Source organism: Crocuta crocuta, unplaced genomic scaffold, assembly GCF_008692635.1.
Source record: "Crocuta crocuta isolate KB4526 unplaced genomic scaffold, BGI_CrCroc_1.0 scaffold328, whole genome shotgun sequence".
Classification (NCBI taxonomy): domain Eukaryota; kingdom Metazoa; phylum Chordata; class Mammalia; order Carnivora; family Hyaenidae; genus Crocuta; species Crocuta crocuta.
This window is the reverse complement of record NW_027529645.1, coordinates 1,227,796-1,242,184: the sequence shown is the minus strand read 5'-3', so window position 1 is coordinate 1,242,184 and position 14,389 is coordinate 1,227,796. Positions and strand designations below refer to the sequence as shown.

The window sequence follows — 14,389 nt, the reverse complement described above, 5'->3', positions numbered from 1 at the left end:
AGACTGATTTATTGTTCCACTGTAAAAAAGTAGCAACTGGCAAGGGTAATGTGACAACATGTATCATTAAAAATAATATTTTCCTGATCTTTTCCAAAAACCTTTGCATTGTTGTAATTCAGTGTAAATGATCATATAGCTTATTTTTTTTACATATATGAAAATTTCACCAAAAAAACAACAAAACTTTTTTTATTCCATGAGTTCTAGGAGTTCAATTAAGAGTTACTGTTGGCTGTGTGTCACAAAGTACACATATAGGAAGTATTGATTAAAATCACTTTGAGCAAAAATGAGATGTTTGGTAACAGTTTCAAAACCTGATAAATTATTTTCAACACTAAGTTTTTAGACAGTATGTATATATCTTACAGAACATCTTATTTGGAAATAAATCAGAAAAAAATCAAAACTTATGAAATTATTTGCAGAAGTAGGTGATTACAAACTTTTTAAGTGTGGTATGCAGATTCTTGATTTTCATCAAAATAATTGTTCCTTTTATGTATTTTAATGTTCTACCAAACCAAGTTTATAAATCAAATCCCTTATTAAGGCAACTCTTGCTCGTTAATGGATAAGAAAATGCTTTTATTGTTTCTGCATTGCCAGGAGAACTAGACCATTGACAGAGAAGGTTAGGTCATGCTTATGTTCATGATTGGGTCCTTGTTTGGCCAAATAGGTCAAAAGTAAAGTTCTAGAGTGAGCTGTGTTGCCAACACCTTGAGATATGCAGAAACTTCTGTTGCTAAACTTAGAAGCTGGCATGGTTGGACTTCCTCTGTAGTAGTCCCCTTCCTCCTCGCGTTTTGCTGGCTGGGCTGCATGATCTACCTTGCATTTTATCTTTACTTTCTTCCCAAAAAAGACATGAGTCCATATTTTATTTCATGGCAGGAAGGCTGATCTACAACATGAACTTTGCCCCCCTTTCTTTGAGGAGCATTAGCCAATTAGTTTTGATTCGGAGGTCCTGAAAAATGTTGTGGCAGTAGTAACGTGCAGTTTGTGTCACTGAAATCTGCTTGGGTGTGTTGTTTCCCCCAGAGTGGGCTCCACCCTTGCTCTAACCGCACCGAGTGTGGATATCTCACTGTTTAAAAAAACAAGGTTCATTTTTAGGGCAGCATTGCTTCAGAATTGCCACACGAAAACCAGCTTAAGAAATGTACAGCAGCTTCAAATTGTTTTGTAAGTAATGGCTTGTCTATTTGTAAAGCTGATAGTGCATAGCTTAGGGGGAAGCATAGATAAGATAGATGGTTAGTTTTGTGTTATTAGCTGCTGGTAAGTGCAATGTTCTTCTTGGGAAGGGAGCCTGTGGCTTTATCGCTCAACTAAACTTTGTTCCTATTAGTTCACTTGTTTGCTTCTTTCTCCCTCCCCTCCTCAGTTTACTGAACTGTTGTTTTTGTTTGGGGGATAACAATGATTGTTTAAGGAAAATACTGGTAGTTTCCCAAATGTGCTAATTATTTAACATAAAAATGCTTGAAGGTAGTGTTTTGCACTAAACTTATTGGACGCACTAACAGCATAATCTAGCGGTACTGTATCTCAAGACATCGTGACATGAACTTTGTTTGTAAGAGTGGGTTCATTGAATTAGAAAAAGCCAGCATCTAAAGAGCCTTTATTTCTTTCATAATGATGCTTTGTCCTGCTGCTGTTGGGTATTTGTCAGAAGAGTTGGGGAAGGCTGCAGCCCAGAGTCTGTTCCATGGCTTGTCTGTGCCTCTGTCCTTTCTAGAGTTTGTAACGTGAACAGTAAGTTGAACTATAGGACAGAATCACTGTTATTCAATGAGGTCCACATTCAGCAGTTTTTTCTTTGCAAATGGATCTGACTTTTTCCCCCCTTACATACCGGGGTTCCGTTTGTAGCTAGGTTATCATGCCTGTGAAGTGTTTAATCATGCACTGACCAGTGTAGGCACGTTGAGAGAGAGACTGTGCTTTGTGATCTCTTCTGTACTGACTGTTGTCTTCCTCTCGTACGTGTTTATCATGTACCCCTGTGGGATAGACACACCCATTCAGTACAAGCAAGACAAATAGCTTGCTTCAGTTGAAATCAAAGCTGAGTGTTGAAAATGTCAGATTTTCGTAAAGCTTGCAGGGGTGATATTGTGTCATCCTTTTTGGAGTGTGAACATTTCCTTTAGCTTCCTCTTTGAAAATTAGTAGTAATTGTGTTTAGCTATTTTCTAACATCACAAAGATGTAAGAATAAAATAGAAGCTTGATATCAGAAAAAAGCCCTAGCCTAGGAATCAAAAAGGCTGTTTTTTTGGACACTGGTTTCCTTCACTTAAAAAAATTTTTTTTGAGAGAGAGTGTGTGCAAATAGGGGAGGAGCAGATGAAGAAGGAGACACAGACTCTGAAGCAGGCTCCAGGCTCTGAGCTGTCAGCACAGAGCCCAAGGCAAGGCTTGAACTCACAAACTGTGAGATCGTGACCCGAGCCAAAGTTGGAAGCTTAACCAACTGAGCTACCTAGGCGCACCCCACTAGTTGCTTCAGTTCTAAATTTGGGAATTTGGGTTAGCTCTCTAAGATCTTCTCCAGGTGAGAATACCTCACTTATTTTTGTAAAGACACATGCCTTTTCCAGCAATACTAAAGGGGATGTATTAGAATTGAGGAAAAAAAATGTTTAGAGGTTAACCCAGAATCATTTTTATAAATAACACGAAAGCTAAAGCTTTACTTTAAATTAACTGTATATATCAGAAATTTTGGAAGTTGACTTTTTGATTCTATTTCTGAGCAGTAGAATTGGCTAATAAATCATCACCTTAACAAGAAAAGATTTTCAAATTGTGTTTTGCATTCTGACCCAATACATGAACCACATGCACACCACTTTATTTCTGAAGTAAGTTTCCCTTACAGCACAGAAAACACTCTATTTTTTGTTATATTTCATTTTTAAAATGTTGGTTTCAGTCCACTGAACTAGATCATCTCTACTGTCCCTTTGAACTCTTGGAGAATACACTTACAATTAGACTTTTTAATAGTTGCTCCAGAGCAAAGTTTGCCAACCAGTTGGCTGTTAAATATTGAAACCGGGAGATTTTCTAAAGGGATTCTATTTGGAACTTTTGTAGAATGTCAGTAGTTAATATCTCCAGTAATACTTCATCTTATTTTTTTCTTGTAATTATGTAATATGATTACTTTTAGAATTATAAAGATTATATATCCTCATATCCTCTCATGTTTATGCCAGTATGCTATACAAATCTTATTCATACATACCATGTTAGTAAAAACTAATACACATAGCATAACATGAAAAGAGTTGAGAAGTCTTTTCTGGAGAATTAGATATAATGTATCATGTAGATTAGATGTAGAGCATCAGGTTACTATTGATAGACCCCCATCTCTATCCTTCTCACGAGAGGTTTCCTAGGCCTCTACAGAAGTTCCCTTCTCTGCTTTAACATACCTTTAAAAAGGTAACTTAAAAATACTTAAAAAAATATTTTAAAAAATACACACAGTAAAAGGATGAAGCCATACAAAAGGCATATGACAACATGTCTCTTTGCAACCCTAATCCCTGAGCCCTGCTCCTTAGGGAGGAAATTTCTTCTTTCTTTTTCCAGAAAATTTCTTTGGATGAGTGCNGGTGGGTCGCTTTTTTTTTTTTTTTTTTTTTTTTAAATCAAGGAAAATTATAAAACACATGCCATTATGTATCTCATTCTTTTTAATGGCTCTATGGTACTTCAATGTATGGGTGGGTGTACTGTAATTTATTCAGTCGCTCTTTGACAAATAACTGGATTATTTCCGAGTTGTTCCCTTTCTCCTCTGTCAGATATAGTATCAGTCCTTTCTCCTATCTCCATCTTGGGGTAGAATCCAGGTACTATAGGAAAAGGGTGATAGTGCTGTGTAAAAATAGAGAGATCCTCATCAACCTCTCCTCTGACTAGAGCACCCAGGGTAAGCCCCTCTGTCCCAGCCATTTATGAGTGGGTAAGAACTATCCTGGGAGTAATTTTTCAGCAGATTAATGGAATAACATTGGGCTCAGAGTCTGATAATTTGAGTGTAAGATTGTGGGCAGGTTACTTAGTCTCCTTGACTCTCAGTTTTGCCATATATAAAGTGAGAGGTTGGAATAGATGAGTTTTAATGCCCTTTCCAACTGTAGTATTTACCTACATTTTTGTTGGGGTATTGATTTAAGCTATATAACCCAATTTATATTAAGTTTCTGTTCTTTAAATTGAAAACCTCTTTTGTGTATATTGTGTGATGTGTAATTTATTTGACCTACCATATGGGCTAAGCTATTTTAAAGTTTAAGAATGTGAAAAAGAGAAGTTGAATATTATATTTTATATAAACTCTCTTTTTCTAAAGAGTCCATTTCAAAAGTATAAAACCCATTCTGGAGAAAAGCAGATCCTTCTATCACACTTGAATACTTGAGGAGAAGATTTTGAGTGAGGTGATGTTTGTTTTTAAAATGGATCCTTGTAATTTTCAATGAATCTAACCATAAAGGGCTAATCCTCAGGGCTTTGAAACTTGGCATTTGCCTCCTTGTTTAAATTGTTTTCACATTCTAGTCCTCTAATCCATCTCCTTGTTTCAGTGAATGCTAAAATTGGTATTGCCTGACATAGCTAAAGTTTTCTGATTTGGTGCTGAGGAAACAGCCTAGAGAGGTGAATGGGACACTGTCATCCTGCCGGCAGAGTTACCAAGTTACATGGCAAAGTTATAAAATAGCAGAAGCAGGAATTTTTGCTGGATCACACAGAAGTTGTTTAGAATCATCTGTTTCACCATTTTATTCTTGTAATTCTATCAAATGACAGCTGTCCTGAGAGCAAAATGGTAAAGAACTTCACTGTTTGATTTGTTTAATAACAACAGGAAGAGAAATTTTCTCAGCCTGGAGATAGGGGAGTGTGTGTGTGTGTGTGTGTGTGCGCGCGCGCGCCCGCGCTTGTTTAGCCTAGTTTGTTCTTAGACCTTGAATAAGTATCCTTCTCTAAGACCAGAGATGTTATTTATTATGTAAGCAGTGCTACATAAATACTACTGATATTCTGTGTTCGTTTTCATATCAGTTGTTTGACATATGGTTCCGTTTAGCAACATGTACTAAGGACCGTCTAGGAACAGCACTGTTCAGTGGTGAGAGTACCGAAATGACAGACCGTGTTACTGGCATCTATTAAAATGACAGCTCTTCTTATTTTTCCCATTGTTAGAATTTTCTAATAGCCACTGGTTAAGTGTAACTGTGGACAGAGAAAGTTCTTCACATTTTTACTGTGGAAATGGATGAAAACAAGGAGGGGTTTAATATCTTGTGTGGACAGTGTCATTTACTATAGAGGCACACTCTTCTGTGTGTGGATCTGCTAGTGACATTGGTTTCTCACTAATCAGATTCTAAACAAAATAAAGTTACAATGGTTGGACTAATTAAGCCTCAATATTTGCCTAGCAAAATGTATCTGATAGGTAAAAACCTGTTGTAAAAATTGTACCTCATATGACTTCTTCTATTGCTTGTATGACACTAACCTTGAAAATGGTCACACTATGTCTTGATGACACATCCTGATATCTTCTTTGTCAAGTTACCCCATCCGTTGTGGCATTTACGATGAAGGAAATTCTCTGTAGTTAGAAATATACAGGATACTGCTGTCTACAGGATGTTGAATAGCTTTGTCTAAAACATACGCAATCATTTTAGAAAAACAATCCTATGATAACACAGTCAGTCAAATAGATTATAATTTGAGCTGAAGCAGAAAACCATTGTTTGTGTGTGCGCGCGCACGCGTGTGTGTGTGTGTGTGTGTGTGTGTGTGTGTGTGTGTAAAAGAGGAGGAAAAAAATCTAATTGTTACTCTGGTCTGTTATGCAATCCTAGAAGGGACTGCTGTTTCTTCTTCAGAGCCCAGCTTTTGGCCAGGGTCCTGTGACACACAGTGGGAATTCACTTCCTATCAGGAAACGTTGTTTTTCAATGTATTATCTTGTTGAGACAACCACAGTGAACAATAGGCTATTAATGTATTAGAACAACAAGTGTCATAACTAAGCCAATATTTGCTTTGTTTTGCATGTTATCCTAAAAAAAAAAAGCCTTTGGCTAGGCTTCAGAATGCATTTGACCATCAGTAACTGCTGGGCATAAAAGCCATGACAGTTAAAAAAAACAAAGAGAAAAATGTGTTAATACTGGTGATGAGCTTTCTGCAGGTTTACTCACTTCCTGCCAGAGAAACAAGAATAAATAAAATGGTTTCAAACACATCTTTCAGGTATGAAAAATGTCCACTTAAAGGCCCATTTTGAGTTTTGGAAGCCACACCAAGAAGCTGGTATAAAGAAAAAGCCTCAAACTCAAGTTCTTTTGTAAAACGTCAAACCCTCTTATGAGATATATCGCATTCAATTTTGGATATTTGTATTTAAAATAATTTTATAACCATCTCACTTTATACATGAAGAACATCAGACCTTACCTTTCATTTCAGTCTTCCTTTACTGTCTTAACCCAAAATTCTGTTTAACAGCAATTCTCAACAACTCTTGGATATTTTATATTTATCTTTCATTTGACAGTTGCCATAAACTGTTTTGTACTGTTTGTTATCTTACCATGTGGTCATCTTTTAGTTCTTTCTAAACTGAAAAGTCCTTAAAGGCAAGACTTAGACCTGTGAGCTATATTTCCTTGCAGACTTTACCTAACAGCTGAGTTACTGTTTGCTGATTGATTGGATCAGTAGTTGTTTTTTGTTTTTTTATTACAAGATGACATTTTTGTACCATGACTTGTATCTAGTCTCAAAACCCAGGAGAAAATACAGATTTTTAAAAAATTATTCTTTTTATATCTTCACTCTTTTTGTGATTTCTTTTCAGTCAGCTTAAGACATTTCATATGCAGGTCACAATATTCATTACATCAACCTCCTTGGGTACCTGGCCATTCTGAACAAACCATGATTAGCCCAGTTTTCTAGGGTTGCTCTAAATTCTCTGCCCTAGTTTATTCTAAGACAAGTAGAGAATGGGACATTATGATTCAATAGTCCTGCTCACCTCCCTCAGTTTAATAAACTCTTATTGTAAGCAGACAGTAAAGAAAGGAAAAAGATGTTGACCCAATTACTGGACCAGACAGACTTACTCAAATATTTAAAGGCAACACAGACTCTGAAAAATTGTTTGGGGAGCAATACTGGTGTGGGGCTAATGAAGGCTAATTCTTAGTTCTGATGGAAGAGCTTGGGAAGGCCATCATGGAAGGAGCTGGCTTTGGAGTAAGACCTCAAGTATGGATGAAGAGTTGGATGGATGGGGCATTTGGGTGACTCAGTCAGTTAAGCGTCCATTTTCAGGTATAATCTTGTAGTTGATGACTTTGAGTCCCATATCAGGCTATCTGCTCTCAGCACAGAGTCTACTTGGGATCCTCTCTGCTCCTCTCTCTCAGCTTCTCCCCCGCCCCCCACCTCAAAAACAGGGGAAAACAGTCTGAGTGTATGAGAAATAATGTGAGCGAGGCATCAATCAGGGAAAAACCTTCTCTTTGGGAAAGTCCTCACTTTCCCCTAAGTCTGTGGGAGATAAACTAGGAAATCTTTTCCATCCTATTTNTGATTCCTAAATATTTTTTAAAGATAGGAATCCTAGGTGGGTTTTTTTTTTCCTCAAAGGAAGAAAAATTATGGGTTTTTTAAAGTTAATTTTTTTAATGTTTACTTATCTTTCAGAGAGAGACAGAGTGCGAATGGGGGAGTGGCAGAGAGGGAGACACAGAATCCAAAGCAGGCTCCAGGCTCTGAACTGTCAGCACAGAGCCAGATGTGGGACTCAAACTCATGAACTGTGAGATCATGATCTGAACCTAAGTCAGACGCTTCACCCAAGCACTCCAGAAAATTGTATTTTTGGAAAATTACAGTAGGTAGCTTTGTGCTTCTCAGTTGTAACCATGAACCCCAAGGGTTATAGTGTCCATACTACCTTTTAGATATTTAAAAGAACATTTTCTGACACCTTACAACTCTACAGAACCCTTCCTTGACAGTAGAGATTAAAAGTAGAAACAAAATAGTTAACAAACTTTGGAGAGCTACTTAAGTTACTAAGCTCCATGAAGATTGCTTTTTATTTGACAATAAAGTACTTGATGTAGGCTTTAAGTCCAGCTAAATAGGCACTATAGAACTAAGCTGTGAGTCTAGTCTTTGTGAGCCTCAGAAAAACAAGCATCCTACTACAAGCCTGAATTTAAAATATAGCAAGCAATTTAAGTGGACCCTTCAGGCATGTGTGAGTGCGCACAAAAAGCTGAGTCATAGAGTTTATTCTCTCTAGTGAATACGATGAAAACTTGAAAAAACATTCTCATTATTTTAAAAAATGGTATTAAATGGTTCTAAATTCTTATGAAAATACACAAAAAATCTGTTTTGTGTGTTAACCTTGAATCCATATCTACAAACTATTTAAAATCAAGAAGTGGGAGCTTGAGGCATCAGATGACTTTTCTTTTGCATAAGAGTTAACATTTAATGCATAGTAGCTTTGTTAATGTTTATTATGAGAGAGTGAATGTGTGCACACATGAGCAGGGGAGGGGCAGAGAGAGAGAGAGAGAGAGAGAGAGAGAGAATCCCAAGCAGCCTCCACACAATCAGTACAGAACCAGACAGGGGGCTCAATCTCAGGAACCATGAGATCATGACCTGAGCTGAAATCAGTAGTCAGATGCTTAACCAACTGAGCCACCCAGGTACTCCAATGCATAGTAGCTTCTAAAATTAGTTTATTGCCAAAACTCTTAAAGGAATGTTTTAATGCAGTTTATATTTTAAATCTTTTCTTACATGGACAGATCATATGATCTACTTTCTATGTATTACATGCTAGTCTAGATAATGTGAAAAGTCTCAAGTAAAATAAATTGAGGGACACACTGAGAAGTCACATTCTTGGGACCTATTTCTTCATATGGAGAGTTGAAGGGGTGGGATTAGATACAATAATATCTTATGGCCTATTAAGCTCTAACACCTTCAGGTTTTAAAGATGCTATTCTTATTTTGGTTCTAATTAGGTAATATTAGGGAAGGGCAATATTTATTTCTTGGGACAATTGTTATTGGGGTTTATAAATGCTTTGTTTCTCTGCTATCCTTACAAAGGTATTTTAAAAATCTTTTAAAAATCTGCATTTCTGTTCTCTTTGTTAAATTTTCCTCCATAAATTAGAAGAATTAGTTTAATGCTTTCTCCTTTTTCCTGAATTTGACATTAGACTTTATAGGTCTTCTTTCAAATGTTCTTAGTTTTTATTAAGACTTAAGGTTTCAGCTCTGGATTAGAGACTTGGATTACTATCTTTCTCTTCCCATCATATCCAGTCTCCTCATTGTCTCCATGTCAGAAAAGAATCTCCATCTCTTTTCTCATATATGAATTAATTGCCATAAAATATCAAAAATTATGCATACATTTTCAAGGTTTTTATACATATCAACTAAGTCTACTTTTCTAAAGTTTTATTTAAGTAATCTCTACACCCGACATGGGGCTTTAGCTCACAACCCTAAGATCAAGAGCCACACACTCCAAGGGCACCTGGGTGGCTCAGTCGGTTTAAGTGTTCGACTTCGGCTCAGGTCGTGATCTCACGGTTTGTGGGTTTGAGCCCCGCATTGGGCTCTGTGCTGACAGCTAGCTCAGAGCCTGGAGCCTGCTTTGGATTCTGTAACTCCCTCTCTCTGACCCTCCCCTGCTCGCTCGCTTGCTCTCTCTCTCACTCTCTCTCTCATAAATTAAAAAAAACAAAAAACAAAAAAACCCCACCCACTCCTTTGATTGTGCCAGCCGGTGCCCTTGACTTTTCAAGGCTAAATCTTACTTTATACTTGGTCAGAACCTAGACCTCTTTAAATGACAATAAATGTCCAACACAGTTCTAGATGAAATAATACCATATATAATCAAGGTATTAGGATCCAAAGAACTCACCCACCACTACCTTTTCTTCCTAAAGCTTACAATTACAGTTGTAGTTGATATTACACTTGGTGGAAGATTCAACTTGGTGAATGACCAGGGAAATTTACTCATTTATTACTGACTTAATAATCTAATTCCTGAGTATCAGGTCCTGTACCACATGCTTTCATGTTCAGGTAAACTTTGTTGTAAGAAAAATCTAACCTATAAAAATACATATTTTGCCGAAGAATTCACATTAGAGATAGGGACTTAGATATGGTGGTCATTTCGGTGGTTCGCTTAGAGGTGTAGGCAGGGGTAAGAGAGGAGTTGGAAACATTTACCAAAGGATCTTAATAGGTATAAATTTGAAATGACTAAAAGCTTTAAAACATCATTGGGGATTAGGGGGAGGAATGGAGAAAGGTGGAGGTACAAGCACAGTAAGGGGTGCCTGGGTGGCACTTAAGCTTCCGACTTCAGCTCAGGTAATGATCTCACAGTTCATGGGTTTAAGCCGCATGTTGGGCTCTCCGCTCAGGTAATGATCTCACAGTTCATGGGTTTAAGCCCCGGGCTCTGTGCTGACAAAAATTCTCAAAAGTGAATAAAAAACATTAAAAATTTTTTTAAAAAACATAAATAGCACAGTGCTTAAGAACAGAGGTTCTGGAGCCAGTCTTCTTGAATTTATGTGTCTGTTCACACATAATCTTGTGTGACCTTGGATAAGTAATTTCTCTGTACTGTTAGTCTGTGAAATGAATATGGTAATAGCATCTACCTTTCTAGGGTTATTATGAGACTTAAAAGAGTTAAAACATGCTACATTCTTTTTTTCTTTAATTTTTTTAATGTTTCTTTATTTTTGAGAGAGAGACAGAGGGTGAGTGAAGGAGGGGTAAAGAGAGGGGGAGACACAAGACTCCAAAGCAAGCTCCAGGCTCCGAGCTATTAGCACAGAGCCTCATGTGGGGCTTGAACTCATGAACCACAACATCATGACCTGAGTCAAAGTCGGACACTTAACCGACTGAGCCACCCAGACTCCCCAAAACATACTACATTCTTAATACCAAAATAGACAACATTAGATGGTCAAGAAATGTCAACTGTTAGCCATTATCCCTCTCTTTGCATAAAAACATCTTCATCAAAAATTTTGTTTTTAAAACTTCTGTTGTAATTTGTTTAATGAAAATAAACCACACAAGCTAAGTACTAAGAAGGATAGTGTGAGGAATGGAGTTGGAGTGGCTGAACATGCCTGACAATGATTTGGAATCTAGGCAGATCCTTGAGAACAAGGCAGAACCCTAGCAACATGCAATGGGAAAGAGCTCAGGTGTGTGGACTGTCAGTAAGAGTTTAGTAGTGGGTGCCAAACCCTGGCACATAGGCAGAGCATAGGAGCCGGGTATTTTGGTAATTGAGAGAAGAAGGCTTGCTGGGGAATCCATACCAGCAACCTCTGCATGGCATCAGAAATCCCCTAGAAGCCAAGGTGCGAGCTATCCCTGAGGTATGACCTCGGGGAACAGCAGAAACATAGAAGGGTCTAAGACTGAGATCTAGGGTATCAAGTTCAGGTATAGACTTTGATTTTGAAAGTATTTGGAGTTACCTGATAGAGAAACAAAAAAGAGATATAGGCTCTTTTCTAGTGAGTGGATGGGCTGAGAGAGTTTGATTTTTAAGAAGCAGGTAAAAGTATTGCTCAAGTGAAAGTCAAACAACAGAGTGGAAACAGCCGCAGCAAGATTAACTTGATATTGAGCTGCTTAACTAGTTTCTTAGGGATTTTCGTAATCCTAGGGATCTGGAGCCTATGGCACGATGCTGAATCTGCATGTTAAGGGTTAGTGGTCCCTCATGTGGGGAAGTGGGGAGAAGTACAGCATGTATATATGCATGGCAAGAAACCTGCTAATCTGAGCAAGTGGCTTTTTAAATCCATCCTTGGTTAAATGACAAAACATTACATCAGACTGTAATATTTTATAGTTTGATAACTGCTTTAATACTGCTTCAGCTATGATAAAAGCGGTAGAGCCCACTTCATCTTTGTGGTTCGCATTCATTGTGAATCCCTTTTTTTTCTTCTTTTTTTACAAAGAAATTTCTGTTGAGCTTCTGATGTGGCAAAAACATTCAGATGTTCCTGGCTTCAGATTTTCTTGGAAACATTGTTTCTCAGTCTAAAATTGTAGTTTGCAGAAGTCATGCCACTGTGAAAGAGATCTGTGTTGCATTGCCCTTAACATATATCAAATGTCATTCAGGTTGCTGTTTTGATTTCTGTTATTTCTAAAGAGATATCTTTGATTCTGCAAAGGTATGCTATCCACATTGTTGTGATGGTAAACTGCCTCCTAAAATTGGTATTGTCAGGATGGAAATTCCATTGGAACAGCATGTGTATTTGTTTCCTAGAACTACCATAACAAAGTACCATACAATGAGGGGCTGGAAACAACAAAAATTTATTCTCTTACAGTTCTTGAGGCCAGAAGTCCAAACTCAGGGTGTCGGCAAGGTTGGTTTCTTCTGGGAGCCCTGAGGGAAGACCTGTCGTGTGCCTCTCCTAGCTTTTGGTGCCAGCAGACCTTGGTGTCCCAGGCCTGGCACAGCATGCGTTTAGCCTCTGCCTCCGTCATCTAGCTTTTTTCCCTGTGTCTCCTCTGTGTCTGTGTCCACATCTCTCTCGCTTTTATAAAGACACTCGTCATTGGGTTTAGGGCCTCCCCTAATCCAGTATGACTTCATCTTAATTTGGTTACAAATTCAGGCCCCATTTTCAAATAAAGGTCACATTCTGAAGTAATGACGTGAATTTGGGTGACACTATTCAACCCGGTACAGCATGTAAAGTCAAACTTTAGATCTAAAGGATGATTCATTTGAAAAAGCTAGTTTCGGGGCACCTGGGTGACTTGGTTGGTTGAGTATCCAAAAAACTTTGGTTCCGATCATGATCTCACGGTTCAGGAGTTCGAGCCCCACATCAGGCTCATTGCTGTCAGCTTGGAGCCCACTTGGGATCCTCTGTCCCCATCTCTCAGCCTGTCCCCTACTTGTGCGTGTTGTCTCTCAAAAACCTTTTTTGAAAAAGAAAAGGCTAGTTTCACAAAAATAGATTTTTTTCCTTTTTTTTACAAAAGCAGTCTTCTGAGGTTGATGAACATCTCTTTTCGTGGACTGCTATTTATAGCAATGATCAGATTTCTAAAATGGCAGGTTATGACCAAATATTTTTGAAAGTGATTTTCAAGTACAGTTACCTAGGCTTAATAAATTTCATTTTCATGGCTCACTATTAGACTTTTCCATAGAAGGAAAACAGATGGGGTTGTGATGATCTTGAAATCCTCTTTACTAGCCAAAATCTGAAGGTGGGAACTCCTTCAAATCAGACTTCCTTGCAGTGACAATGTATTGAGTTACCTACAGCTTTTGGATTGACTTTTGCAGCTGTATTTTATATGTTATAACCATAAAAGCCAACATTCTTTCGTTGAGATACCTGAAATGGTAGATGAGGATGAACTCTTGGGACTTATTCATACCCTGTGTTCTTTAACCTTTTATATATATATTTTTTGTCTTCAGGGTGTTTTTTATGTTTGTTTATTATTGAGACAGAAACAGAGCATGAATGGGGGGGGGGAGGACAGAGAGAGAGAGAGGGAGACACAGAATCCGAAGCAGGCTCCAGGCTGCAGGCTATGAGATGCCAGCACAGAGCCAGACATGGGGCTTGAACCCACAAACCGTGAGATCATGACCTGAGCCGAAGTCAGACACTTAACCGACTGAGCCACCCAAGCGCCTCAGCCTTCAGTTTTTAAAGTAAAGAACTTTGCCTCTTGTGTGTGTGGCCTCCCAGGATCCCTTCTATTTCTCACTGGTCACTGTGACCCCATTAGGAATGGACCAGTAGAAGTATTGTCCACAGTAACAAATCAGTTTTCTAGACTGCACTTTTGGGTGATTGTTTTATTTTGCAAACTCAACTCATTTTTAATAATGAGTTTTGTAGGATTGTTTGCATTTCTTCAGAATGAGGAACTAGAATTTCTTGAGTTAGGAATCCTTGAGAAATAAGTAGATGAAAGATTGGAATTTGAGGGAGTTAAGTTTTCCATATTACTTATATTCTGATATTCACTTTAAAGTTTCTTGAGGTTTCTAGATAGATGTACAGTATTAGGTAAGAGTAAATTTGACCTCAGACATTGTCTCAAGAAAATGTCAAAAGCAAGGTCTTTAAATTTTTCAAGCTCAGTGCACACAAATAAATAAACTTTAGTTTATGAAGTATGTGAGAGTTGATGTTTCTTGAAAAAAAAAAGAAAGAAAAAAAACTTTTTGCCC

General features: G+C 37.8%; 1 protein-coding gene across 5 annotated transcripts in view; it reads left to right on the top strand.

Moving 5' to 3' along the window:
• The window catches only part of ADD3 (adducin 3), a 121,144-nt gene that overhangs the window by 67,518 nt on the left and 39,237 nt on the right, over positions 1-14,389 (top strand). For 2 of the 5 annotated variants that reach the window (XM_077762440.1, XM_077762436.1), the window contains exon 1: positions 1,129-1,194. The exons of the other annotated variants lie outside the window; for them this stretch is intronic. The gene's annotated coding sequence lies outside the window, so the exon portion shown is untranslated. Of the gene's footprint in view, positions 1-1,128; positions 1,195-14,389 lie in introns of those variants that run through there. 5 annotated transcript variants of the gene reach the window in all.